The sequence below is a fragment of the Bubalus kerabau genome, chromosome 14, assembly GCF_029407905.1.
Source record: "Bubalus kerabau isolate K-KA32 ecotype Philippines breed swamp buffalo chromosome 14, PCC_UOA_SB_1v2, whole genome shotgun sequence".
Classification (NCBI taxonomy): domain Eukaryota; kingdom Metazoa; phylum Chordata; class Mammalia; order Artiodactyla; family Bovidae; genus Bubalus; species Bubalus kerabau.
In genome coordinates, this window is record NC_073637.1 from 1,064,527 (window position 1) to 1,090,785 (window position 26,259).

The following is a 26,259-nucleotide window of genomic DNA, read 5'->3' on the forward strand; positions in this document are numbered from 1 at the left end:
GTTATATGAATTTTACCACAATTTACATGCTGTTAGTGACCCTGCTCTGGGAGGGTTTGCGAGCGCGCCTGACACCGCAGGCCGCCCACCAACGGACGGCCCCACAGCTGCTCACGGGGCTCCGGGCAACGCTCCCAACAGCCGCGCCAGCACAACCCCGCCTGACTCTCCATCCCCAGCCACTGCCCCCTGGCAGCGCGGGGCAACACTTCCCCACCAGAAGGACAGGGTGGCTGGCTGGCTGGCTGGCTGGCAGTGGGGACGATTCCCCCAGCAGCGCCACATCCCCGGGATGTTTCTCATAAATCATGACCCCCGCAGACACGACCGCCAGAAACATTATGATTCCACACGGTCACACAGCTCGGGCCTGAGGATCCCAGGGTGAGCAGACGCCACGACTTGTCTGACCGCCGGTATCACTGTCACACATCCCTTCAAGGAGCGGAACCTCAGAAAACTAGAGAAGATGGCCAGGCAAGCTGCCTCAGCAGAGCCCACACAGCATGCTCCCATCTCTCTGAGAGAACGGGCTCCACAGATGTCACCAGACTCGTCTGAGGGAATCAGAAGGAAATTTCAGCATTCAACAGGCAGGTGGAGGCGGGGATGAACTGGGAGACTGGGGTTGACATATATACAGTACTGATACTACACATAAAGTCCATGAGTAAGGACCTAGTGCACAGCACAGGGAAGTCTACTCAGTGCTCTGTGGTGAAGTAAATGGGCAGAAAATCTAAAAGAGAGGCAGATAGATAGATAGATAGATGATTGATTCACTTTGCTGTACAGCAGAAATTGGCATAGCAGTGTAAAGCCACTATACGCCAAGAAATGAATGAATGGATGAATGACTTTTTACAAAAGGAGCACACTGGGCCCCCTAGAACTTGTGGAAAGGAGGAGTCCACACCCAGGGTGCAGCACAGTGCCAGGGCTGCCCTCGTGTTGGTCCACTGCCAACGGACTGCCTGGACCAGGCCTCTTCTACCCCAGAGAGCTCGACGCAGAGGTGGGGAGGCAGCCAGTTGTGGTCTCTGCAGTGCTCTGCTCTTACTCACGCAGCCATCCCAAGGCTGAGATCACCGGGAGAAGAAGGGACCCACAGTCCACCTCAGGCAGACACGACCGCCGTCACTCACTTCGCGGATGTCCCACTGCAGTTTCGTGTTCCTGTCCTTAGACTTGAGGAGGTCCTTCCTGGCCGTGTCCAGGTCTTCCTCCAGATCTGTAACGTGGAAAGAGAGGGCTGCCAGGCGCTCCTTCAACTGGCTCTCCTCCTGTGACTGCCTTTCTATGACTTCCTGAGTGCAATCACCTTAGTCAGGTCTTCCTCATGGCTTAGAGAGCCGTAGGAGAGTCTCTAAGGGGGAAAGGAAGCCTTAGCCCTGTTTTGAGAGGGAAGGAACACAGCACTTCCAGGCACTCGGTGAGGTCAAAACAAGGCACTAAGTGTACAAATCCAGGATGGATGGGTGGCTGGTACCTTCTCGTCCAGGGCCTTGTGGTGCTCAAACAGCAGTTTCCGTGCCCTGAGCACCTCCACCTCGCTGGTCATGTTAGCTGGGGACTGTGCCTGCCGCTTGCCCACTGTAATCCGGAAGGATGGAATGTACCGGGCAACCAGTAACCCCAGGTGCTCCAACAGCAGCTGCAGGGCAGGGCCAAAGGGGCACTTTCAACCTCATGCTTGACTTCAGGCCCGATAGCTCCTTTCAGCCTCACGCTACAGCTGGAAACATGCTAAGGCACGTTGGAATCCTGCCAGTTCAGTCTAAAGTTAAGAGTGGACTTCCCCAGGGGCCCAGTAGTTACGACTCCACCCTTCTGCAGGGGTCATGGGTTTTAATCCCTGATTGGGGAACTAAGATCCCACACAAAGTGTAGCATGGACAAAAAGGTAAGTTGAGAACTCCCCTCTCAAAGGTACTAAAATTACATTAGCTCTCATCATAAATTTGAAGTAAGGTATGAGAACCACAAACTGATCCACCCTGGTCTTCTCAGTGGGAAGATGTGAAAAATGACTTGAAAATCAGACAAGAGTTTAAAGACAGCAGCACAGAGGCTAGCGGTGACCCACGTGGGGCAAATGTCAACACGTGAGAATCCCCCTGCTGACCCTGGTGTTGCTTCTTTCTGCTTTCAGTTCAGCAATTTCTCCTTCTCTTTTACGAAGCTGCTCCCTGCATGTTTTGAGTTCTACACTAGGAGTTGGAAACTCCTAGAAAACACTTAAATGAGAAACTAAATGCAAACATAAATTAAAAAGAGAGCAAGACTGTGAAGACTGACCCTGTCAAGTCTCTCCAGGCTTCACACAAAGGATCTCCTTGCCCCTCCAGAGAAGAGGGGGTCCACTGACCCCAAGACCACACAGACCACCACAACTCAGACCGGCCTTTGGCCTCCACCTCGACCTGGCAGGCACGCAGCAGGGGAGAACCCGGAATCCAAGCCTGCCTTCTCAAGACCCAGGGACGCCTGAGAAGCTTTCCAAAACATAAACCTAGCAACAAAGTGGATAAAGAGATTCTTAAATGACACACAGACCAATGACCTAGAGCCACTGGGGAGAGTGAAGAATAAAGGGAAGGTCTACAAGGCCACCAAGCTTTGGAGTGTTCCTCTGGGACAAAGGCAGATGGCACCCCAAGGCCATCTGTTAGCCTGACTCCACTGAAGCCACCCAGTCATTCAGTCAACTGGGTAAAATGTAAAATTTATGTTATATGTATTTTACCAAAATTTACATGCACGCAGGGCCGTCCACGTGGTGAACTTGCTCAAGCTGAACCACACGGAGTCTTTCGTTCTTCTGTTTTTCTTTGCAGAAACAGAAAGATCCTGGGCTACGTATCCCCTACTACATACTGGGTGTCCAGCACCCAGAACAGTGTCCAGCACTTGTAAGAGGCATGTAGTAGACATGTGAAGCTATGAGGGTGTATGTCATACACGTAAGCAGTAGGTACCCGTCATTAAAACACTGGACACATTGCTCTGTGGTTTGTAAGATGGGAGACATTAACGGGCTTAGCCTTTCTGCTTCAAGTACTGACTCTCTAGCTCGATCCTCATGCCCCAGAGACTCCTCCAGCCAGTGTATTCTTTCCTTGGAAGAAGGGAGACGTTAAGGGGCTTAGCCTTTCTGCTTCAAGGACTGACTTGATAGCTCAATCCACATGCCCCCGTGACTCCTCCAGCCAGTGTTTCCCTTCTTGTGGGGCCCCCGCCCATCCTCTACGTGGCACCTGCACAACCTCTTACAAGGTAAACTGCTGGGGTCGATCCTGCCCACTAAGGCCAAAATGCCCTGGCCAGCAGGGCTCACAACTATGCTAACAAAATGAAACACAACCCCAATGCTTCACTGGGTGAGGGCCAATCCGATGGGCGTAGTCCCTGGCTGCTCTCACCTTGTTGAAGTCCTTTAATGGACTGGAACCTGGTGGTCTAGAGTCGACGATAAGAAGGTAAAGGAGAGAAAAAGGCTGATATTCCTTGATTTATGCAGAAAGCCAATAAAGCCCCTGAGACGGGACTTGCTCTGTTCACGGAGGCCTCAGGTGCCCTCTCGATGGAGTGAAGATGGAGAGCGCCTTCTCGAGAGGGTCTTAGAAGCCCAGGTAGGAAAGTGAACTCAGAGAGCCTCTGCACTCCAAAGGATCAGCCTGAAAAAGAGAGAGAGAGAGAGAGAGAGAGAGAGAGAAATACACGGGGACCAGAGCTCTGATGGAGCAAAGGTGTTTTAATCAAACATGGTGTGGGCATATAGACTGTCTTACAAGGTAGTTGTTCTCAGCAAAGATAAAGATTAAAATTCCAGACTTACAAAACATAGGTGATCCATATTAAAGGGAGAGAGAGTTGTATACAATCACTTTTACCATATGGTTCACAGGAAGGAAGAGGGTACTTATCACTGTATAGAAAAACTAATGAAGGAAATGCCTGGATTCTTCAGCCTGCGGGAGAGTCTTGCCTCTCCTCTTCAGGAATTAATAAGGAGCAGAGAATTCCTGACAGATCCAAAACAGCACACAGGAAGCCTCTTGTTAAATGCTTCCTAAAAAAAAAAAATAATAAAATAAATAAATAAATGCTTCCTGACAATTCCCTCTATTTTATTAAATTTGTAAAAAAAAGGTCTTGACCAAATGAGTTTGGTTAGTATTAACCAACCTTATAGAAAGGCGATGGTAAACAACAAATATAATTATCAAGACAATCACCAAAGCTACAGTTCCAGACCCGATACTGTGGGTAATACTTTGAAACCATCCTCGTGGGTCTAGCCCAGGTAATTTGTTCAGCTAAGGTTTCCAAATTAGGGGAAGAGGGCAGATTTTTAGAAAAGGTTTTAAAGATTTTCTTTTATAGTAATTGTACATTCAGAGAGGCATTATCATGTATATTTTGTAAATGAAATTTGATTTGTTCCCAGTTGTAGGCACTATGATTGACGTGAACAGGAATAACACAAAAAGCTTAAAGAAATAGAGGAGTTAATACAAGTATACAGTTTGCAATTAATACAAGTTACAGAACGTAAAAGTCTTATTAAATTGTAAATTTTCTATGGCTATAACAAAAGGAAGTGGGACACAGGCCTGTATAAAATATGACTGACTGTAGCAAAAGAAATAGTTACTATGACGACTGGTCCCTATGAAATGTCCGGTCCAAGTTCCAAGTTCTTCGGTGCTCTGATGCTCGCAGCAAGTTTCCAAATGGCCCATTGTTCAGACCCACTCTGTTTATCGAGGACGATCTTAGGAGGAGGTGGGGCTAATCCACGGTCAAGCCACTCAAGAAGTCGTTTGTCATAGTAATGTTCCATCATAGTGTCAGTGACCTTCCATATCACACACAGTGTTGTTAATATCATCTGAGCAGTCAGATAACCACATACCATGGGGTCCCCAATCAACAATTGTATGATTAGCCACAAACATTGATTTCCTTGATTTGGTTTGACATTTGTCCCAAGGAATGGGAGTATAAGTAAAGTTTTTATACGTAAACCCTTTGCATAAAGTTCTTTGTTCTTTCCCTAACTCTTTCCCTAAAGTTTCAGTAGTATAAACATGGTTTACAGATGAAGAAAGGGCAGTAAATAATCCAAGCAGTGTCTGAAAGTCTTCTTTTGGAGGCAGGACGAAAGCCCAAGTTTGTCAGCCCAAATTTGTCGGCTGACGTTTATGCACAATTTTGCTGGGCCCATGCACAAGGGAAGGACTTCATAGCCTAAAGAAATATTAATTAGTTTTCTTTCCTGCCCAGGGTGTGAAGGCCCTTTCATGTACTAGGGGAGAAAGCATATGTATAGAGTCATTAGTTGAAATGATTGGTCCTCTCTCTGTCCATTCGACCACCTGTAATAGAGGGGGGTTGGGTGTTAGTCTGAGCTTGAGCAGGGGGAGGCACAGGCCAAAAGACTGAGCATTGCCAGGAGAATGTATTCAGGACTCGGAGGCAACCCTTGTTGAGAGACCAAATTTTCAGCTTGATTAGTAGGGCTTTTATTTGTCTCCAAGTGAGGAGATCATCGGGGTGATGCTGCCGAGGGTGGTGCTTTCTGGAGATTTTTGGAGCAGACATGGCCCGTATTGGAATTTCTTCTTCCTGGGGTTCTTATTTCATCTCCATTTTGAATGCCGGGGCCCCCCTTGGGTCGAATCTTAAGAAGAGGTTAAAAAATTTAAAACAAATAAAGCTGTAGTAACAATAGTTATAGGTTTAGAAAATGTTAGAACCTAGTAAAGTCTGCTTTAGATAAGGAAGACAGTAGTGTACCTGTGTATTCCCCTTTTAAAATTTTTTTTATTTGTAACTTTAGTGTGTGATGTATTTGTTTTGACTATGTCTTGTGTCTGTGGATTATAAGGAATACCTGTAATATGTATTTATTGATAGGTATTACAATTTTATGAGGATCGGAGCCAATTAGAGTTTTAGTCCTAATTCTTCCACTGATAACGATTAGAGCAATTAAATCAAGGTCGGGTGTAAGTGACTTTATTTCCATAAAACGGGTATAGATGCATTTTACTGGGTGTTCTTGTTGGGCAATAAGTCCTGTGGGAGAATTAGAGGGGAGTATAAACAATTCTAGAGGTAAATCTATTTTGATGCGAGTAAGAAATTGTTTTTGTAATTTATTTTGCACCAAACAGAGTTCTTCTCGTGCCTCTTGAGAAAGTGAATGAGGGCTATTTAAAGCAGGATCTCCTTTTAAAGTACTAAATAGACTATTCAGTTGATAATTAGCAATGCCTAAAGAAGGTCTAATCCAATTAATATCACCTAAGAGCTTTTGAAAATCATTTAAGGTTGATAATTTATCAGCACGGATCTGAGTTAGTTCGGGAGTAATGTGTTGCCTATTAACAACGAACCCCAAGTAATAGTAAGGTGTAGAGGTTTGAATTTTTTCAGGGGCAATGATTAATCTAGAGTTTTTAAAGCACAGTTGAGCTACATCAAACATGTGTTCAGTGTTTAAGATAGATGGAGCCGAAAACAATATATCATCCATATAGTGAATAACAAGAAAGTTAGGAAATTGCTTTCTCACAGGCTCAAGGGTTTTGGCTACGTAGTACTGACACATGGTGGGAGAATTCATCATCTCTTGTGGCAGTACAGTCTATTGGTACCGTTCATGAGGTCTAATATGATTAGGAGAAGAGAGAGAGAAAGCGAATCTCTATTCGTCTAAAGGGTGTAAAGGTATATTAAAAAAGCAATCTTGTCCTGGTTGCAATGCACCCATAGGTTTCACAGATGCACTAACTTTTCTAAGGTCTGTTAGGAGACGCCATTTGTTAGATTTTTTTTTTTTTTATGACAAAAATAGGAGAGTTCCAAGGAGAACAAGATTCTTCAATATGTTTTAATTCTAGTTGTGCATCTATAAGTTCCTTAGGCGCCTGTAATTTCTCTTTCGTGAGGGGCCACTGCTCTGTCCAAATAGGCTCGTCATTCTTCCAAGTTATTTTAATAATTGTATTGTTTGTTAAATGAGAAGTGGCCCCCAGGGAAAATGTGGGATGTATATCTCAGTATGTCATATCTTATATCTTTTTATTAAAAGCATATATCTCACTTTTCCTTAGCAACTATGAAGTGTCTTGTATATTAGCATTTTATAGATTGGTGAATATATTTATATTTATATATATCAATATATTATACATTATAAAATATATTTATTAATCGTTTAAAATCTCTTTAGTTTTTCTGTAAGAAAAACTTTTTGTAAGAGGAATTTAATGTTTAGTAATTAATGTTTTAAAATCTTATTTTATTTGGAAATGACCTAGCTGTTTAATAAACTTTTATTATTTAGTTTTAGTACAACTCTAGAAATTTAAGTTATTCTAATCCTAAGAGACTATTTTAGATTATAATAACAGATTATAATAATAGATTATTCTATTAAAACTATAATTACTTTTAACAGTTTATCCAAAAGTTTTTATCTCATACATATATATATCTATATATAGATATATATATATAAAGAGTTACCTTTTTGTTGACAAATTTAGTTTACCTTAAACCTAGGCATAAGAAAAGTATTATATAATGTTGATGACTTAAGACATGTCTTAATTAGATTAGCAAACAATTATATTTAAATTATATTCATATTTAAATAATTATATATATTTAATATTTTTCAGTTCACGTGAATTTGAATTTAAGTAGAGCTCGTTAACTTCATAGTATCTAAAACCAAAGCTGGTATATCGATGGCAACACTGCCAGATGTTGAGGGTTTCAGGTAAAAGATGGAATTTGTCTCAGGTTTTTGCTGAAGGGGACCTGGGGGGTCCCTGCTTGCAGTTTTCTGGAATAGGTTTCCTTTCAATGCCAGATTTAGACTTACAATCTTTAGCCCAATGCATTCCTCTACTGTAGCGAGGGCAGATTTTTGGAGGTCTTTTATCTTTATATATTTTTCTTTTCTTTTTTTTTTTAAGCTTTCTTAGGGCCATCCCTTTTTAAATGGTTCTTATTTCCACATGTAAAGCATCCTTTATTTCCCTTTCTTAAGGCAGCAGCTATTGTTTCAGCTACCATTTGCATCTTTTGAGTTTCTAATCCTAGATTGCGACAAGCCTTGAAATAATCAATAGTCCCTTTCTCATGAATTGGAGCTATAGCTTTTTGACATCCCTGATTTGCATTATCACATAATGCAAGTAATTTGCAAGTAATTAAAGGTGTTTTAATCAACATGGTGTGGGCATATATACTGTCTTACAAGGTAGTTATTCTCAGCAAAGATAAAGATTAAAATTCCAGACTTACAAAACATAGGCGATCCATATTAAAGAGAGAGAGTTGTAAAGCAAATAATTTCTCTAGTTGCCTTTTGGCTTCTCCAAATACACTACGGGAAATAGCAGTTTCTAATCTAGCTAAAAAATCAGCATGCATTTCCTTAGATCCCTGAACTTTAAATAAGTGATGAAGTAAAGTAGAAAAGTGATGGGGCTTTCCAGCCTTTTTACCCATGTCTTAGTACTTACTGGCCTCAATAGGCCCTGCGGTCACTCCGTCCAAGAATCTGCCTACGTGTACCAAGTCCCTGTTCTGGGTGCCACTTGTTGAGGTCCTTTAATGGACCAGAACTTGGTGGTCCGGAGTTGACGATAAGAAGGTAAGGGACAGAAAGAGGCTGATAGTCCTTGGCTTATGCAGAAAGCCAATAAAGCCCCCGACACGGGACTTGCTCTGTTCACGGAGGCCTCAGGTGCCCTCTCAATGGAGTGAACACACAGAGTGCCTTCTCGAGAGGGTCTTAGAAGCCTGGGCAGGAAAGTGAACTCAGAGAGCCTTTGCAGAGCTCCAAGGGATCAGCCTGAAAAAGAGAGAGAGAGAGAGAGAAAGAAAGACACGGGGACCAGAGCTCTGATGGAACAAAGGTGTTTTAATCAACATGATGTGGAAATATATACTGTCTTACAAGGTAGTTATTCTCAGCAAAGATAAAAATTAAAATTCCAGACTTACAAAACATAGGCGATCCATATTAAAGAGAGAGAGAGTTGTAAGCAGTCACTTTTACCGTATGGTTCACAAGAAGGAAGAGGGTACTTATCACTGTATAGAAAAATTAATGAAGGAAATGCCTGGATTCTTCAGCCCGCGGGAGAGGCTTGCCTCTCCTCTTAATTCCTGAGTATTCAGGAATTAATAAGGAGCAGAGAATTCCTGACAGATCTAAAACAGCACACAGGAAGCCTCCTGTTAAATGCATCCTGACATCCCCTCAGGCCACTCTCCTTACAGGACTTGGGCCGAGGCCAAGTTCTTCCTTGTCTTGGCCTTTGCCTTGGGGTTGCAGCACTGAAAAAGTGCCCACAGGCGGGCCCTGCTGCAACCCATCCTCGCGGATGGGGGCAGCCCTCCACTCGGGGGCAACTGCTGTTTCACGGCAGGATACCCACAAATCTCACACTACAACCACTGCTATTCACACTATGACCACCGCTCTCACACACACTGCTCTCACACACCACTCTCACACACACCGCTCCCACACTATGCCCGCTGCTCTCACACTATGACCACTAGCACCACTGTCTCAAGGAGAAATGGCATGAAGGCTCTGCCTCCAGCACGTCTCCTAGGAGCCTGGAACCGGAACCCACTCAGTCACAAGGGGCTCTGTGGTAACAGGGGGGCTGGGCTCAGGCCCACCGTCAAGGGTGCAGAGAGGGGGGACGGGCTGCCAAAAAGATGACAGGTGAGTGTGGGGTGCGGGAGAAGGAAGGCCGTGCCCGTGGCTCAGGCCCCCAGTCAAACATGACCCTGCAAGGTACTGGGTCACAGTCGAACCGACCAGTATGAACTCCTTCAGAAACCACCACCCCTGGGAATGAGCACATCTTCTAAGTGGGCTTCTGCCCCCCTTTAAGCCCCAAACAAGCCTCCAGTGAGGCTACTGAAAGGGCACCCATGAACTCAAGGGCGTCCCCAGAACCCACCTGGCTGAGGAGGACTCACCACGCTAGCTGCCCCTCACTCTCACCCTGAGCTCGGTCCTCCCTGACTGACTCCCTCCCTCGAGCTCAGCAAGGGCTTGACCCACCTCGCTCCAGGCACTTAAAATGAACCCACAGTGGGTACAGGGGTTCATTCAACCTGCTGTGAACTCGCCCTTTTAACTTCGACCCTGGGCTGTCAGACGACTCTGCCCCGTGGGGGCTGCAAGGTGGAGGTTCAGGGGTGTCCCTGCCTCGAGCCGCGACAGCCAGCGCCTCCCAGAGCCCACCAGGTGCTGCACCACCCTCCGCCCCCGAGTCTCCCACCCCTCTCCTGGCCCCACTCCCACCCTCGCGGCTCTCCACTAGCCAGAGCACAGGCCACTTGCTCCTGGCTCAGCCTGGACCTCTGCTGTCATTTGAGGACCTCGGTCCCCAGGGTGCTTGGGGTCCTATATCCACCCATCTCACGAATTACACACTCTGGGAGAGACAGAGTACAGTTTGGGGTCCCGCCTGCAGTTCACCCTGAACACGTTCTCTTTTTTTGGCTTTATCTATTGGAGTTCTCTGAGATGTGTTTTTAAAACCTCAACTGTTGCTTTCAAAAAGACTGTAAAATCACTGTGCTCAACTTTAAGAATAAAATCTTCATTTTCCACCTTAAAGTGAAACTGGAGGGAAGACTAAAAGCAGTCATTTTTCCAAACTGAAATAGAAAACCCACATGTGACCATGTCACAGAATACAGGTCACGTAACCCCTCCCTCCTCAGCCTTGGCCTCCACCACCAGCAGCCTGTCATCGCAAGGCCTGCCCTGGGCCGGCAGGGGCAAGGGCAGAGGGGAGACCGGCTCCTCTGTGTCCAGGCCGTGTGGGCTGCTTGCTCCACCTCCTTCCCAAGTTCACGTGGCACTGAAACAGCCCGGGCAAGCTGGGGATTCTGACCAGAAACACAACCGTAGGTACTAAGCAAGGACACCTGGTTCTTGTTTTCCCCAGTATCAAAGTTGATCAATACAAGTACTGTGACTGTTACATGTGGCTTCAGATGACAGAATACACCCAGGGTGTCCCCACTTCCAGTGACAGATGCAAGCAGCTTGTAGATCAGCCTACCGAGAACTAGAAAAGCTAAACACAGTTTAAAAAGAGGTCCTTAGGCAGCCACAATCCAAGATTTCAAACAAAAGGGAAGCCCAGTGAGGGAGCTGAAGACTGAGAGGCCCGCTCCTTCCCTCGGGCCATCTGAACAAAGCCGACTCTGCGAAGAAAAGGCAGGAAAAAAGTCAAGCGGAGGGGACTGGATAACACAGCTCTGGACGGTTCCTTGGGCTGGGAAGACAAAAATTTGAGTGCAGGCCTAGTGAATCAGTTCGGATGTCAGAAAATGGACCCAACACTCTGCCCAAACTGGTTGAGCACTATCTGTCACCTTGTGGTGCTCAGGAGACAGATGGTGGGCTTCAGGACCTGCTGAGAAGAGGGCGGCCCTGGGAGGCAGCCCAGGCTTCCAGATGGAGACGCGGGAAAGCTCCTCCCTGGGCTCAGGGGGAAAGGTGGGTGAAGGCTGCTGAGACTGAGCTTACAAGGAACCCCCAGCCTCAAGTCCATCAGGCCCTGAGTGAACAGACAGCTCTGTCCCCACTGGAGGTCTGTGTCAGAGGAGACTCTGGCGAAGACAGCATCACTCAGAACCTCTAGGGTTTTCCAAACATAATGTCCAACATGCAATCAAAAAACCAAAGAGGGTGTAACAACAAACAGGACCAAGAGAAAAAAAAAACTGAACCAGATCCAGAGGTATCAGATGTATATCAGCATATCAGAGGTATGCTAGAGGTATCAGATGCAAATGTCACCTGTTGAAAAATATACTTGACAAAAGGAAAAATTTCTGAGAATCAAAACCGACTCTCGAACTTTACAATAACAGTGACTGAATTTAAGAACTCAGTCTCTGGCCTTAACATCACATTGGACATAGCTGAAGAGATGATCAGTGAACTGAAAGATGGGTCAGGTAAAAAATATATATAAGAGAGAAAAAAAGGATAGAATATAGTGAAGGAGCCCCTTGTTAAACTACGTTGTTAAAAAGTATAAATGGGGACTCTCATGGTGGAGAAAAGAGAAAGGGGAATAAGAAATGCCTCCAGGGGTTGAAACGAAAGACCCTCTTGATGAAAGTGAAAGAGGAGAGTAAAAAAGCTGGCAAAACTCAACATTCAAAAAAATGAAGATCATGGCATCCGGCCCCATCACTACGTGGCAAATAAATGGGGCAACAATGGAAACAGTGACAGACTTTATTTTGGGGGCTCCAAAATTACTGTAGACAGTAAAATTAGAAGATGCTTGCTCCTTGGAAGGAAACCTATGACAAACCTAGACAGCATATTAAAAAGCAGAGACATTATTTTGCCGACAAAGGTCATTTAGTCAAAGCTATGGTTTTTCCAGTAGTCATGTATGGATGTGAGAGTTGGCCCATGAAGAAGGCTGAACGCCAAAGAATCGATGCTTCTGAACTGGGGAGTTGGAGAAGACTCTTGAGAGCCCCGTGGACTGCCAGGAGATCCAACAAGTCACTCCTAAAGCAAATCAGACCTGAATATTCACTGCAAAGACTGATGCCGAAGCTCCAATACTTTGGCCACCTGATGTGAAGGACTGACTCATTGGAAAAGAACCTGATGCTGGGGAAGACTGAAGGCAGGAGGAGAAGGGGACGACAGAGGATGAGATGGTTGGATGGCATCAATGACTCGATGGTCATGAGCCTGAGCAAGCTCGGGGAGTTGGTGATGGACAGAGAAGCCTGGTGTGCTGCAGTCCATGGGGTCGCAATGGGTCAGACACTGAGCGACTCAACTGGCTGACAGGGACAGTGGCAAGAGTTGGTTCAAGAATCAGACCACTGACTCAAAAATGAAACCACACATTGGTTTCAGCAGCTCTGCAGGTGCCTAAGGCAAGAAGAGCATGTTCAAGCGCTCAGAGGAAAAAAAGTGTGGCTTTTAGTGGCACAGCAACACTGAGAGCTGACTTTCCAAGAACAAGGAAGTCAGAAGATAATGGACTGACATCTGTAAAATGCTGAAAAACAAATAACCACCAACCTGGAATTCTATACTCAACAAAAATACTCTTCGAAAGTGAAAGCAAAATAGAGACTTTGAGGGCAAATGGAAATGAGACAACTCATCACCCACACACATGCACTAAAAAAATACTCAGGCAGTGCTTTGGGAAAAAGAAAAGTAGTCTCTGACGGAAATACAAAAAACAAGTAGAGACCAACAACGAGGTAACTGTGAGGGTAAATATTAACTCTACAAAACAATGATGTTAACGCCAAATATATATCTAACAGTTCAAAGTGTAACAGTGACAGGAGGAAACAGTCGAGTCAGGGAGGCAGTAAAAGTACTAAGTCTTGAGTGTAAAACACATGCTGTGTCTGCAAATGCGCACCTAACAACCTGACAGAGGAGCACAGAACTAGAGAAACACTTCATAGCTTTAAAAGAAGGCAAGAGCAAAGAACACAGACTAGGTGGGACAAACAGAAAACACACAGCAGCATGGTGTCTACACACTGAATATCAACATTATAAACAGAGCAAATACTCTCATTAAAAGATAAAGTGTCAAACTGATTCCAATGAAAACTACACACTATTCACAGAGCTACATGTTAAGATGGAATATCTTTTAGACAGGTGAACCTAAAAGATACCTAGGCCAACAAGGACAGAAAACTGATGTGGCAATATCACTGTCAAATAGTCTCTAAAGAAAGAAGCATTATTAGTGATAAAAAGGAGCATCTCATACTGACACAAGTTCAGTCTAGCAAGAAGATGAGGATTCTAAATTTGAATGTACCTAATAACATAACCTCAAAATATCAATACATAAAAACTGACAGAAATAGAAAAGGAGTAACAGCCGAGTTCATAATCCCAGTGGGAGACGTTAAAGACACATCTCTCGTGGAACGGCCCCCTGGTATGTAGTCACCTGCAGCCATGAAGTACCTGAAATGCGGCTGGCTCTACAATGAGATGCGCTGCAAGCCTGAAACACACACTGGATTTTAAAGACTTAGCATGAAAAAAAGAATGTGAACTATTTCATTAGGTTTTATCATGTTGATTACACACTGAAATGATATTTTATGTGTGCTAAAATAAAATATATTACAGGTAATTTCACCTACTTCTGCTTTTACTCAACGTGGCTACTGGAATCTGAATTACATGAGTGACAAGCCTGATCTGACTGATACACATGGAACATTGCATCCCACTGATACATATTATTTTCAAGAGCCCAACGAACATATAACAAAAAGAATATATATTGGGCCATTAGGAAAGCTCAAATTATTTCAAAGGACTGAAATAATGCAGGGTATACTTAGGGACTGCAACGGGCTGACGGTTTATGGGCCCTCAAACTTCACCCGGCAGGTGGTGATGATCCTAGGAGGCAGGCACTCTGGGAGGGGTCAGGCCAGGGGGGAATGGGCTCCTGTGCTGCGAGAACAGGGAGAAGAAGCAGGCAGTCTAGGAACCAGGAAACAGGCCTCACCAGACGAGGCACCTGCTGGTGATCTTGGGACTCCCCAGCCTCCAGGCCTACAAGAAACAACTTTCTTTTGTTTATCAGCTAGTCTACGGGATTTATAACAGTAGCCCAAAAAGACGAAGACAGGGCTCTTCATGGAATTAAGCTAGAAATCAAAAAAGGGTCACTAGAAAAACCTCCCCAAACATTCCGAAGTTAAATGACATACTGCTTGAAGAATTTCCTGATTAATAATTTTAAAAAACACAATGAAAATTAGAAAATACTTTTCCTTAAAAGATAATGAAAATCTGGCTTATTCAAACTTGTGGGATGCAGCGAACTATGTTTAGAGGGTAACTTAAAGCCTTAAACACGTATACTGGAAAAGAAGGAAGGCTAAAAATCAATTAAGCCTCTCTCCCAAGAAACCAGAAAAAACACCATAGTGAATGAAACACAAGGCAGATGGGAAAAAAAAAAAAAAAAAAGAGCAGAAAACAAGGAAACAGAAAGCAAATATGAAGTTTCTTTAAAAAGAAAGCCAAAAGTTGGCACTTTGAAAGGAATGATAAAACTGATAAACCCCTAGAAAGACTTATTAAGAAAAAGAGACAAAGCACAAATCACCAGCATCAAGGATTTTTAAAAGGGGAGACAACACATCTTGCAGATAAGAAAGATATTATGAACCACAGTTCACTTACTAATTGCAGAGTCTGCTCATCTCAATAAATTCCTAGCAGGGGGGAAATGCTTTACTGAAATAGACCCAAGAAGACATACAATAAGAGAAAATTTTATTTGCATGAAAAAAATTACATCTGAAATTAAAAGCCTCCCCACAATGAAACCAACTGGTTTTGCCAATCAACTCTTCCAAAATTCTAGGGAAGAAAACAGTCATCTCACAGGAATTCTTGCAGTAAACAAGGAACACTCTCCAACCTTGTTTTATAAGACTGGCATAACCTTGATACTAAATCCAACCAGGAAGAAGTACAAGAAAGTAAAATTACAGACTCTGAGTATAGATGAAATAATCCTAAATAAAACACTAACAAATAAAGTCCAACTGAAGGAGAATACATTGAGATCAGGTTGGGGTTGTTTTAGAATCACAAAATTTTTAAAAGTTAAATCACCACATAAAAGAAAAATCACCTGTTTCAAAATCTGCAGAAGATAAACTTAAGAATTTTTAATGTAATAATTTTAGCTCATGACTAAGAAAAAACTGCTTAGTAAACTAACAGAGAAGAATTTACATATTTTGATAAAAATATCTACAAAAAAGCTAATATCCTGTGTGATGGTGAAATAGTGAAAGCTTTTCCTCTGATAATTGGACAGAGACAAGGATACTTATTCTCACTACTTCTGTTCACCACTGTACTGGAGATCCTAGTCCATACAATAAGTCAAGAAAAAGGAAAGGGTTATCACAGTTGCAAAGGGGAAAAAAAGAACTTATTTGCAGACATAATTGTGTATACATAAAAAAATACAATTAGAATGATTTGAAGTAAGTGGATTTACCAAGGGGATATAGAAAAGTCAATTCTATCTCTATTAGGAATTTATAATGGCACTGAAAATATCAAGTTATCTAATTAAACATGTGCAAGACATACAGCAAACTATAAACTTCTAAGATAAATAAGATCTAAAAAAATGGAGAGCTATCTGTATTGTGTTCATGGATTATAAGAATAACATAAAAGGCACACACACACACAGAGTTAATCATGTGAGGCGATGCGTATGTGGGGCAATCATTCCACGACGTCTATGGGCATCAAGTCATCACAATGTAGACTTGAAATACACACAAACTGTATCTGTCAATGACTCCTTAGTGAAGCTGGGGGTCTAAAATCAGCACCTGCACCTGGTAGCTGGCAGGTGTGGGAACCCGGGTTCACGTGCAGGCTGTACACACTCTTAATCACAGGTGAGACTTGAGGCAACCCAGCAACTCTCCATTTTTTTCTCTGTTTTGCTCTGTTCCCCTTGCCATTTGTGTTTAACAGATTCCCAGTATCGAGTGAGCAGCGTCAATGCAGCAATAACGTTTCCCCATCTAAGGCGGGAGCATGTAACACCAACAGACTTCCCATCGCCCCGAGATAACTGGGGTGCCCCATCACAACAGAAAGCAAAGAAACACGACAGTCCCCGAGAGAGAGCTGCCCCACGGCAGGGGGAACTAGGTCCACCAGACGTCCCAAGGGGACCCCCAGGGGCTTGGAGCCCAGGCTGGGCCCCTCAGCTTGAGGCCACACTTGCCTTTCCACCATTCTGGGGGTCCTGGCAGAAGAAAGCCAGGCCAAGGAAGGGGGAGGGTGTGGCCGGCCCGTGGGACTCAGGGCAGGACTGACTTGGGTCTGTGCTGGGCTCCACGTCCAGTCACCACCCTTGGAGTGTACAAAGCTCTTGGGATCATTGTAGGTTTTTGGCAAAAAAGCAATGGAGCTGAAGTCACTTAGGATGGCTTTTAAGGAAAAAAATCCTCACTGAGGATTCCCTCAGCGTCAGCCTCGGCCCCTAGTGAGATGCAGACTCCTGGTCATCCATGGCTGTGCCCGCAGCCCACCAGCTCCAGGAAAGGACTCCGCCTTCTCTTCTCTGTGTGCCGTGAACCTGCACAGTGGGCCTTCAGAACCTCAGGAGACTCACCCCACCCCCACTGTAGCCAGAACCCTCCCCAGGCATTAAAACAGCTGTGGAGTCACTTTGGCCCAAGCCCTGGTTACGGATCCCTGGAGCCCACTACAGCCTCTACAGCATGATTAATCAGGCCCTTTATACACAGATTCCTGCCTGTCAGATCTGAGCTTTGGATTCATGGTCAGCTCTGTCCCTCCCGTGGCAGCCAGGTGGGCCGCAATGCAGACAAAGGAGCTCAGGAGCTGAGTGTCAAGGGAAGCACTGAAAGGACAGCGATGGATGCAACCTGTTGCAAACTGAAGGAGGGTCCCTGCATGCCTCAGAAACGGCCTCTGGTGTGCAGGTGTGGAGGAGGGCCCCCACAGTGCAAAGCAAAGAGAGGTACTCAGGGGCAAAGGCTCTTGGCCTCTCCGGTAGCAGCTCCAGGTGGTAGCTCGTGAACAGTGGACAGCCAATGTGGTCACATGAGCGTGACACTTATTCCCTTACAAAGAAAGAGAAAGGGGGCAGGGTGTGGGAGTACCCGGAGGGTGTGGTGGGGGGGATGAAGAGAGGTGTCCCTCCTCTCTTCAGTGCAAATTGCTTTTGTGAGTCTCAGAGCTGCCAGAAGGCAGTTACCAAGTCAGGTCCCCACAGTATCCAGTGTGGGCTGGGTGCCTTAGCCCCCGTCACATGGACAAGCCACACCACATGGCTTCCCTGAGTTCTAACAGAAGATCTGGGGGGTTTGTCTAGATACACACTTCCTTACTGTAGCTGTGTTACCCACTTCTGTGAGCCCCCGTTTTGTCCTCTAGATAAAGGACATCAATTGCTACCTTAGCAGGTTGCCAGCTTAATCCCATGAAGACTAATTAGGGTCTACAATTAATTAATCCTACAATTAATATCTGGCCTTAAGAGATATCAATGAATAGCTGGCCTTAAGAGATATCAATGAATAGCTGGCCTTAAGAGATACTGGGCTTCCCTGATAGCTCAGCTGGTAACGAATCCTCCTGCCATGAGGAGACCCTGGTTTGATTCCTGGGCTGGGAACGCTGAGCCGCTACAGAAGGGACAGGCTACCCACTTCAGTATTCTTGGACTTCTCTTGGGGCTCAGCTGGTAAAGAATCTTCCTGCATTGCAGGAAACCTGGGTTCAATCCCTGGACTGGGAAGATCCCCTGGAGAAGGGAAAGGCTACCCACTCCAGTATTCTGGCCTGCAGAATTCCATGGACTGTATAGCCCATGGGGTTGCCAAGAGTTAGACACGACTGAGGGACTTTCACTTCACTTTCAAGAGACATGACCTGAATCCAGATTAAACTGGAGTCTCCCAGTGTCATCTGGCATTTCTTCCCTGAAGCCAGCCAAAATTCACATAGGAGCATTTCCAGGGTCTCCACGTAGCCAGCTGGACAGAAAATCCAGTGTGGTTCAAACAAGCTGACAGACAAGCAGGAGAGGACTCACGGGCAGATGGCCTCCCTCCGGTCTCAGGGGAGCTCCGGGACCACAGCAGGAACCGGCGCTCTCAACCCCCGGGCTCAGCAGCGCCCTCCTTATCAGGCCGGCGGCTCTGCCCTGACGGGCGCAGGAAGGCCACCAACTGCCCCAGGCTGAACTCACTCCCCTCCCACGGCTGTAGCCTGACCTCACCCGGCCTCACCCCTTCCGGCAGAACCAGCCCTCCTCTTCCCTTGATTCCAGTGTGAGGCCCGGCCCTGGGCCCTGATTGGTCACCGCCCCAGTCCTGAGCCACTCACGGTGGCCAGGGAGGATGGAACACACCGATTGGCCAGGTCCAGGTCATGTGACCATACTCTCCAGGATACGTGCGAGCTGCTCACCCTGTGTCCGGGGTAGAGAGAGTGTGATGCCCCCAGAGCAGAGCTGAGAGTCCAGTCCATGTGTCCGTGTGCTCAGTGTCCTGGGACGTGCCTGCACATCCTCTCTACACACCGCTTTGTCCTCTGCAGACAAAATATTCATGACACACCTCTTCCTTTCCCAAGCGCTGTTTCACACACCCACATTCAAGGGAGCAAGACCTCCTGTTTGAAGGTAGGTTTGGAGATCCTCTCTTAACCTCTGGACTTGTTTCTTGTATTGCTGCCACTGCTACTGCCAAGTCACTTCAGTCGTGTCTGACTCTGTGCGACCCCATAGACGGCAGCCCACCAGGCTCCCCTGTCCCTGGGATTCTCCAGGCAAGAACACTGGAGTGGGGTGCCATTGCCTTCTCCAGTTTCTTATATTGTTAGAATAATTTATTCAGTCTAAAAACCCCCCACAAGCACCACCATATGCTTGCTGCTTTGCCTATTCAGGATTCTTAGCTGTTCTGACAGAGAAGGCAATGGCAACCCACTCCAGCACTCTTGCCTGGAAAGTCCCATGGGCAGAGGAGCCTTGTAGGCTGCAGTCCATTGGGTCGCGGAGAGTCGGACAGGACTGAGCGACTTCCCTTTCACGTTTCTCTTTCATGCATTGGAGAAGGAAATGGCAACCCACTCCAGTGTTCTTGCCTGGAGAATCCCAGGGACAGGGGAGCCTGGTGGGTCTATGGGGTCACACAGAGTCCGACATGACTGAAGCAACTTAGCAGCAGCAGCTGTTCTGAGGGCGTGGCCCAGGGACCTCCCAAAGGGAATGCATTTTGTCCAAGGAAGCACCTGAGAGGCTGAATCACTGAATCACTTTGCTGTACACCTTAAACAAACAAATTATTATAAATCAACAATACCTCAATTTAAAGAAAAGATATTCCCTCATCAAAAATTGTTCCAAATTTTGTAAAGTTTTTCCTTCAATTGTTGGTTTTTAATATGTGTCTAATTGGTTTGGTGGTGTTTTGTGAGGTAGGGATCCAACTTACCTTCCCACATGGATACCAGATTGTCCCAATGGGACGATTCCTTTGTCCTTGAATAATTGAATATTTTTTAATTTAATAATGGAAATTATTAAATTAAATTATTGAATTAATTTAATCATTAAATATTAAATTATGTATTATATTAATATTATAAAGTAATCTATTATATTGATTAAATTAACTATTGAATTCATTTATTTAAATTAATATTTAATTTATTTTAATTTAAATAATATTTCAATTATTGTGCTTGATTTATTCATATTTTCTATTTGTTCCTGGTTCAGTCTTTAGAAGATTGTACTTTTCTAAGAATTTGTCCTTTTGTTCCAGGATATCCATTTTCTTGTCATGCAGTTATTTCTAATTGTCTCTTATGACCCTTTGTCTTTCTTTGTGGTCTGTTGTAACGTCTCCTTTTTCATTTCAAGTTGCTTTGAGTCTTCTCCTTGTTTTTCTTGATGAGTCCGGCTAATGATTTGTCAAGTTTGTTTATGTTCTCCAAGACGTATCTTATTGTTTTATTCATCTTTGCTCGTGTTTCCTTCATTTCCATTTATTTCTGCTCTGATCTTTATGATTTCTTTCCTTCTGCTAACTTTGGAGGGTTTTGTGGCCATTTTCCTCTTTTTCTAGGTTCTTTAGGTGTTAGATTAGGTTGTTTATTTGATGTTCTTTTCATTTCTTGAGGTAGGCTTCTTGTATTGCTATAAACTTCCCTCTTAGCATTGATTTATTGCGTCACATAGGTTTTGGGTTGTCATTTATTCATTGCCATTTGTTTTTAGGTATTTTTAAATTTCCTCTTTGATTTCTTCAGTGACCTGTTTGATTTCTCCATGTGTTTGTGTTTTTTACAAATTTTCCTATAAATGATCCCTAATCATGTATCAGTGTGATCAGAAAAGATGCTTGCTGTGATTTCAGTTTCTTAAATTTTGCAAGGCTTGATTTATGACCCAAGATGTGATCCATTCCAGAGAGTGTTTCATGTGCACTTGAGAAAAAAAAAATGTATTCTGCTGTTTGGTGATGGAATATGCTAAAGATATCAATAAGGTCCATCTAGTCTAATGTGTGATTTAAGGCTTATGTTTCTATATTAATCTTCTTTGTGGATGATCTGTCCATTGGTATACGTGGGGTGGTAAAGTCCCCTGGTATTATTTTCTTACTGTCGATTCCCTGTTTTATGGTTATTTGTATTTGTCTTACGTATTTAGGTGCTCCTGTGTTGGATGTGTGTGTATTATTATTGCACTATCCTCTTCCTGGATCGATCTCTTTATCATTATGTAGTGTCTTTCCTTGTCTCTTGTAATAGTCTTTATTTAAAAGTCTATTTTATCTGAGATGAGAATTGCTACTCCAGCTTTCTTTTGATTTCCATTTGCATGGAATACCTTTTTTCCAGGCCCTCCGTTTTAGTCCGTGTGTGTCCCTAGGTCTGAGGTGGATGTATTATGGACACCATTTATATGGGGCTTGTTTTTGTTTCCATTCAGCCAGTCTGTGTTTCAGTTGGACCATTTTATCCATTTATAGGTAAGGTAATTATTGCTATGCATGATACTATTATTTACTTTATTATTCTGTTTTTTTTCCATGTCTATTCACTCCCTTCTATTTCCTGCCTAGAGAGCATCCTTTAATATTTGTTGTAAAGCTACTTTGGTGGTGCTGAATTTTTTAACTTTTGCTTATTTGTAAAGGTACTGAGTTCTTTGAATCTGAGTGAGGTCGTAGCTGGTTGGAGTAGTCTTGCTGGTAAGTTTTTCCCTTTCATAACTTTAAGTATATCATGCCACACCCTTCTGGCCTGCAGCGTTTCTTCAGAAAGATCAGCTGTTAAACTTATGGGGATTCCCTTGTTATTTGTTGCTTTTCCCTTTCTGCTTTTACTATTTTCTCTTTTTGCTAAGTTTTTCTTAGTTTGATCAGTATATGTCTTGGCATGTTTCTCCTTTGGTTTACCCTGTGTTGGATTCTCTGTGCTTCTTGGACCTGGGTGTGTTTCCTTCAACAATATAGGGAAATTTTCAGTCATTGTTTCTTCAAGGGAGAGTTTATCTTTCTCTCTTCTCCTTGAATTCCTATAATGTGAATGTTAGTATGTTTGATATCCACCAAATGGCCTTAAACTATCCTCAATTTTTTGGCTTATTTTCTTCTTTTTGGTGCTCAGATCGGGTGATTTCCACTACTCTGTATTTCTTTGTCTTTTTTTAAAATATAAATATTTATTTTAATTGGAGGCTAATTACTTTACAGTACGGTAGTGGTTCTGCCGTACATTGACATGAATCCGCCACGGGTGCACATGTGCTCCCCGTCCTGAGGCCCCGCCCCCTCCTTCTGGGTCAGCCCAGTGCACCGGCACTGCTCTGTGTGTCAGCTTACTGATCTGTCCTCTGAATCATCCAATCTCTTGATTCATCTGCTGTATTTTTCGTGTCAGTTATTGTATTCTTCCATTATAATCAGTTCTTTTTTATACTTATTGCCTCTTTGTGGAGTTCTCACTCTGTTCTTTCATGCTTCCCCTGATAGAAGTAAATATCTTTTATTCGTTTATTTAATGGGTCCACTGGGGCTTGCTGTGTCATTGGCTTTCTCTAGTTGCATAGAGTGGGGGCTGCACTCAGTTTTGGTGCGTGGGCTTCCCATCGTTCTGTCTTCTCTTGTGGAGCACAGGCTCTAGGGTACATGAGTTCAACAGCTGTGACATGCAGCTTTACTTGCCCCGCAGCCTGGGATCTTAGTTCCCAGACCACGGGTTGAACCCTTGTTGCCTACATTGTCCGGAAAATCTTAACAAATGAACCAGCAGGGAAGACCCAGTAAATATCTTTATGACCCTTACTTTGCAGTCATTTGATGTAGATTATTTATCTCCATCTTGTTTAGTTCTTTTTCTGAGTTTATGTCTTAGCTGTTCATTTAGCATAGATTCTTTGTCTCTTTATGTTGCCTTTTTGTTTCTATGCATTAATATTAGGTAGATGAACTATGTCTCCATGTTGAATAAGTGGATGTTTGTAGAGTGTCTCCTAGGCGGCCCAAAGGAACAGCTCCCCCAGGTCACCAGAGACAGGAAATCCAGGGTGTCTCCTGTGTAGGCTGAGTTTGGTGTTCTGTTAGATAGACCTGCATTTGCTTTGGGCATGCTGGTGGGTCTGGCTGGCCCCCAGTGCAGCTGAATGTAAGCCCCACCTCAACAGTTGCAGGTGTACTTCTGGCTGGAGCTGACCTGGAGTGGGACTCACCTTGAGGGGATGCAAGTCACGGCTGAGTCCACCCACCGTGAATGGTAGGAAAGGAGGCGATTGTGTGGGAATCCAGGCCCTTGAGGGCAAAGCCATTTTGGAGGAGCGTTGTGGGCGTGGCTGGGCTGGATATGTCTGTTCCACAGGGAACACAGAGACATAGCAGGGCAAGCAGTGCTAGCAAGGTAAGTGAGGAATGTCAGAAAAGTCTCCTTCTAGCACTGGGACAGCTGGGTACAGGGAGGATTTTTTTAAATGTCAAGTGATTTCATCCCTGGATAAAGTTTCAAGAAATCCTTGCCCCTTTGGCACGTGTCCTAAAATTAGTATATAATTCTCTTTCCCATGTGACCTGTGGCTACATTGAGCATCATTACCGACAACATTCAGCGTCAGTAAGTTTGGCACTAACCTACTAAGCATGGGGTCTTGGCTTACCACAGCCCCCAGCTCTCTCCCAGACGTAGCTCTGCTGGTTTCAAATCAAGATATGGGGGCTTGTCTTCCTCATTCAGGTCACTGGGGCTCAGGTGCTCAGCATGTCCTCCCAGGGAAGATAACAAGTTGGTAATGTCCCCTCCTAATTCTGGGTCACCCATCAGGAGTATGGGTCCTGACTAGACTCTATCTCTCCCTTCCAATGCATCTCCATATTGTTTTTTCTTTACAACCTTAGTTGTGGAAGAGCTACTCTGCTAATTTTCAAGTTGGCATCTGGGTTTTCCATGTGAGGAAGCTCTCAGAATAAAATAGAGTAAGTGTCTCAAAAAGTGCCGTTTCAGTTTCTGTGGAAGCTGTCTCCTTGTGTAAGTCAGTGGTTCTCAAAGTGTCATCACTGGACCAGCCGTGTTAGCATCACCTGGGAAGTGGTTAAAACTGGAGTTTCTTAAGGTTCACCCTGATCTACTGTATGAGATGCTCTGAATCATTCCTCCAAGCCATACACATGCTCAATCCTAAATTAACCTGAAACACATCTCCCCCAAGGTTCTGGGCCCACCGTGCCCCTTAGATTTAACCAGGCACTACTGTTTTGCAATTCTGAGGAATTTTAGGAATTTGGGGGGCATGTTTCACCACTCTCACTTGGAAGATACTAAGGAATATCTAATAAGTTGGACACGATACTTCTCTCTTGTCACCCATTGTGAGAGTTCTTAGTACATAAAGTAAAAATAAAGAACAATTTGATTGGTAAAGAAAATCCTACAGCAGGTTGGAAAGGTGCAGATGCTGCATTAAGATCAAGGTCTTGTACAAGGTTCATGGGAGTACAGGATGTACAGATATTTTGTAAACTTCATGGAAAAGAAACAAGGGTGGAGCAGAGTAGCCACTGGGCTTCAGTGACCCCCTACTGCTTAGCTGTGCACCTTCCTGCAGGTGTGATCACCACTGAACCCTGGGAAGAGCGCTTCACACCTTGAACTGTGAGGCTCCCCAGCAGGCTGGCCTGTGACCTCCTGGGCACCATCACCTTCTGCTGCTTCCTGAACTGGCCATGTTTTCTCCCTCTGCCTTCATCTCCTCTGCCTTTATCGCCTCGTCTTTTGTGGGGTTGCCAGTACCTTGTGGTCTGTGCTGGGCCAAGGAAGACGCACGTTTGCACTTCTGAACCCTACTGGCCACCTGATGACACGTCATCCTCCCGTGATCGTTAACTCTGGCCCTGATGGGAGAGAGCTGTGTTCACTCACCACTGATGTACTCTCTTTTAGCTAAAGAAGGAATCCGTTCTAATCATGCTTTTTAGGTGGCTGGATTTACCAAACAGAAATACACGAATCCCAGTTAAATTTGAATTTTGGGGAAACAATGAAAACTTTTTTTTTCTTTTTTTAGTAGAAGTCCATCTCCTGCAATACTTGGGATGTACTTACACTAAAAAATTATTCACTGAGAACCAAATTTAACTAGATGTCTTGTGTTTTACCTGACAGGCTTACTCCCAAGGTAAAGGGGTTCCCATTTTAGCTTCCCATCCTAGGAGTGGCACTTTGTCTTAGAAAGGAATGTATTTAGTCATCAAAATAAGGTCAGACTTACCTGCACGCCAGCCATGACTTGTGACATATTGATCACATGTTGAAATGATAATACTTTTTGTTTACTGGATTAAAATATAATTTGAAAATTAATTTCATCTGCTTCTTTATGTTTTTAAATGTGGTTACTAGAAAATTTAAGGTATTATATGGAGCTTGAGTTTGTAGTCCATAGTACACTTCACTGGACAGCTTTGGCCTAGAGCAAAAGCCATGCTGGGGGACCTAACGACCATCGGGCTGGGAGTGGGGCACCCCTCTCCCCAGAAAGAGTTAGACTCTCCCCTTTGGAGTCGTTTGTGGCTGAACTGGTCGGGGGCATACAGATTCCTTGAGTGTAGTTTGTCTTTACAAAGATTTTATTGTTTGAATTTTTCAGTTCTGACCAAATCTTGGTGGTTTTTGATTGACGAGAGACCAAACAGGCCTGGAGTGCATTTCCTGTTAAGTATATTTGTAGCAGGGTGCTTCCCAGGTGACTCTGGTGGTATAGAACCCATCTGCCAATTTAGGACACACCGAAGACTAGGGATAAAAGTTTGATCCCTAGGTCAGGAAGATCGCCTGGAGGAGGGCAAGACAACCCACTCCAGTATTGTTGCATGGAGAATCCCATGGACAGAGAATCCTGGTGGGCTACAGTCCATAGGGATGCACTGAGTCGGACATGCCTGAAATGACTGAGCACACACGTGTATTTGCAGTTGAATTATGACAGCAGATTGCGACACATGGGAAGAAGCAAGATGGGTGTGGAAAGGGGGTGGTTTGGGAAAGGGTCTGGTTTCTGGAAGCTGTGCCGTGTTGTCCTTTTTACTCCTCTTTTTCTTCTTTTG

At 44.4% G+C, this 26,259-nt stretch overlaps 3 long non-coding RNA genes across 6 annotated transcripts; 1 reads left to right on the plus strand and 2 right to left on the minus strand.

Annotated features, from left to right (window-relative positions):
• Window positions 1-3,736: 3,736 nt before the first annotated feature.
• On the minus strand, window positions 3,737-18,889 carry LOC129626442 (uncharacterized). The gene is made up of 2 exons (XR_008701962.1): window positions 18,708-18,889; window positions 3,737-4,072 (listed from the first exon to the last, which is right to left on the minus strand). It is a non-coding gene; the product is annotated as an uncharacterized LOC129626442 (long non-coding RNA).
• LOC129626443 (uncharacterized) lies at window positions 5,178-18,696 on the minus strand. The gene is made up of 2 exons (XR_008701963.1): window positions 18,545-18,696; window positions 5,178-5,381 (listed from the first exon to the last, which is right to left on the minus strand). It is a non-coding gene; the product is annotated as an uncharacterized LOC129626443 (long non-coding RNA).
• An 80-nt stretch (window positions 18,890-18,969) lies between the features above and the next one.
• On the plus strand, window positions 18,970-25,512 carry LOC129626440 (uncharacterized). 4 transcript variants are annotated; one of them, XR_008701959.1, is made up of 5 exons: window positions 18,980-19,298; window positions 21,825-21,879; window positions 23,334-23,422; window positions 24,055-24,132; window positions 24,762-25,512. It is a non-coding gene; the product is annotated as an uncharacterized LOC129626440 (long non-coding RNA). The 4 variants fall into 4 exon arrangements; XR_008701958.1 differs by lacking the exon at window positions 24,055-24,132 and having other exon boundaries at window positions 18,983-19,298; XR_008701960.1 differs by lacking the exons at window positions 21,825-21,879; window positions 24,055-24,132 and having other exon boundaries at window positions 18,986-19,298.
• Window positions 25,513-26,259: the final 747 nt, after the last annotated feature.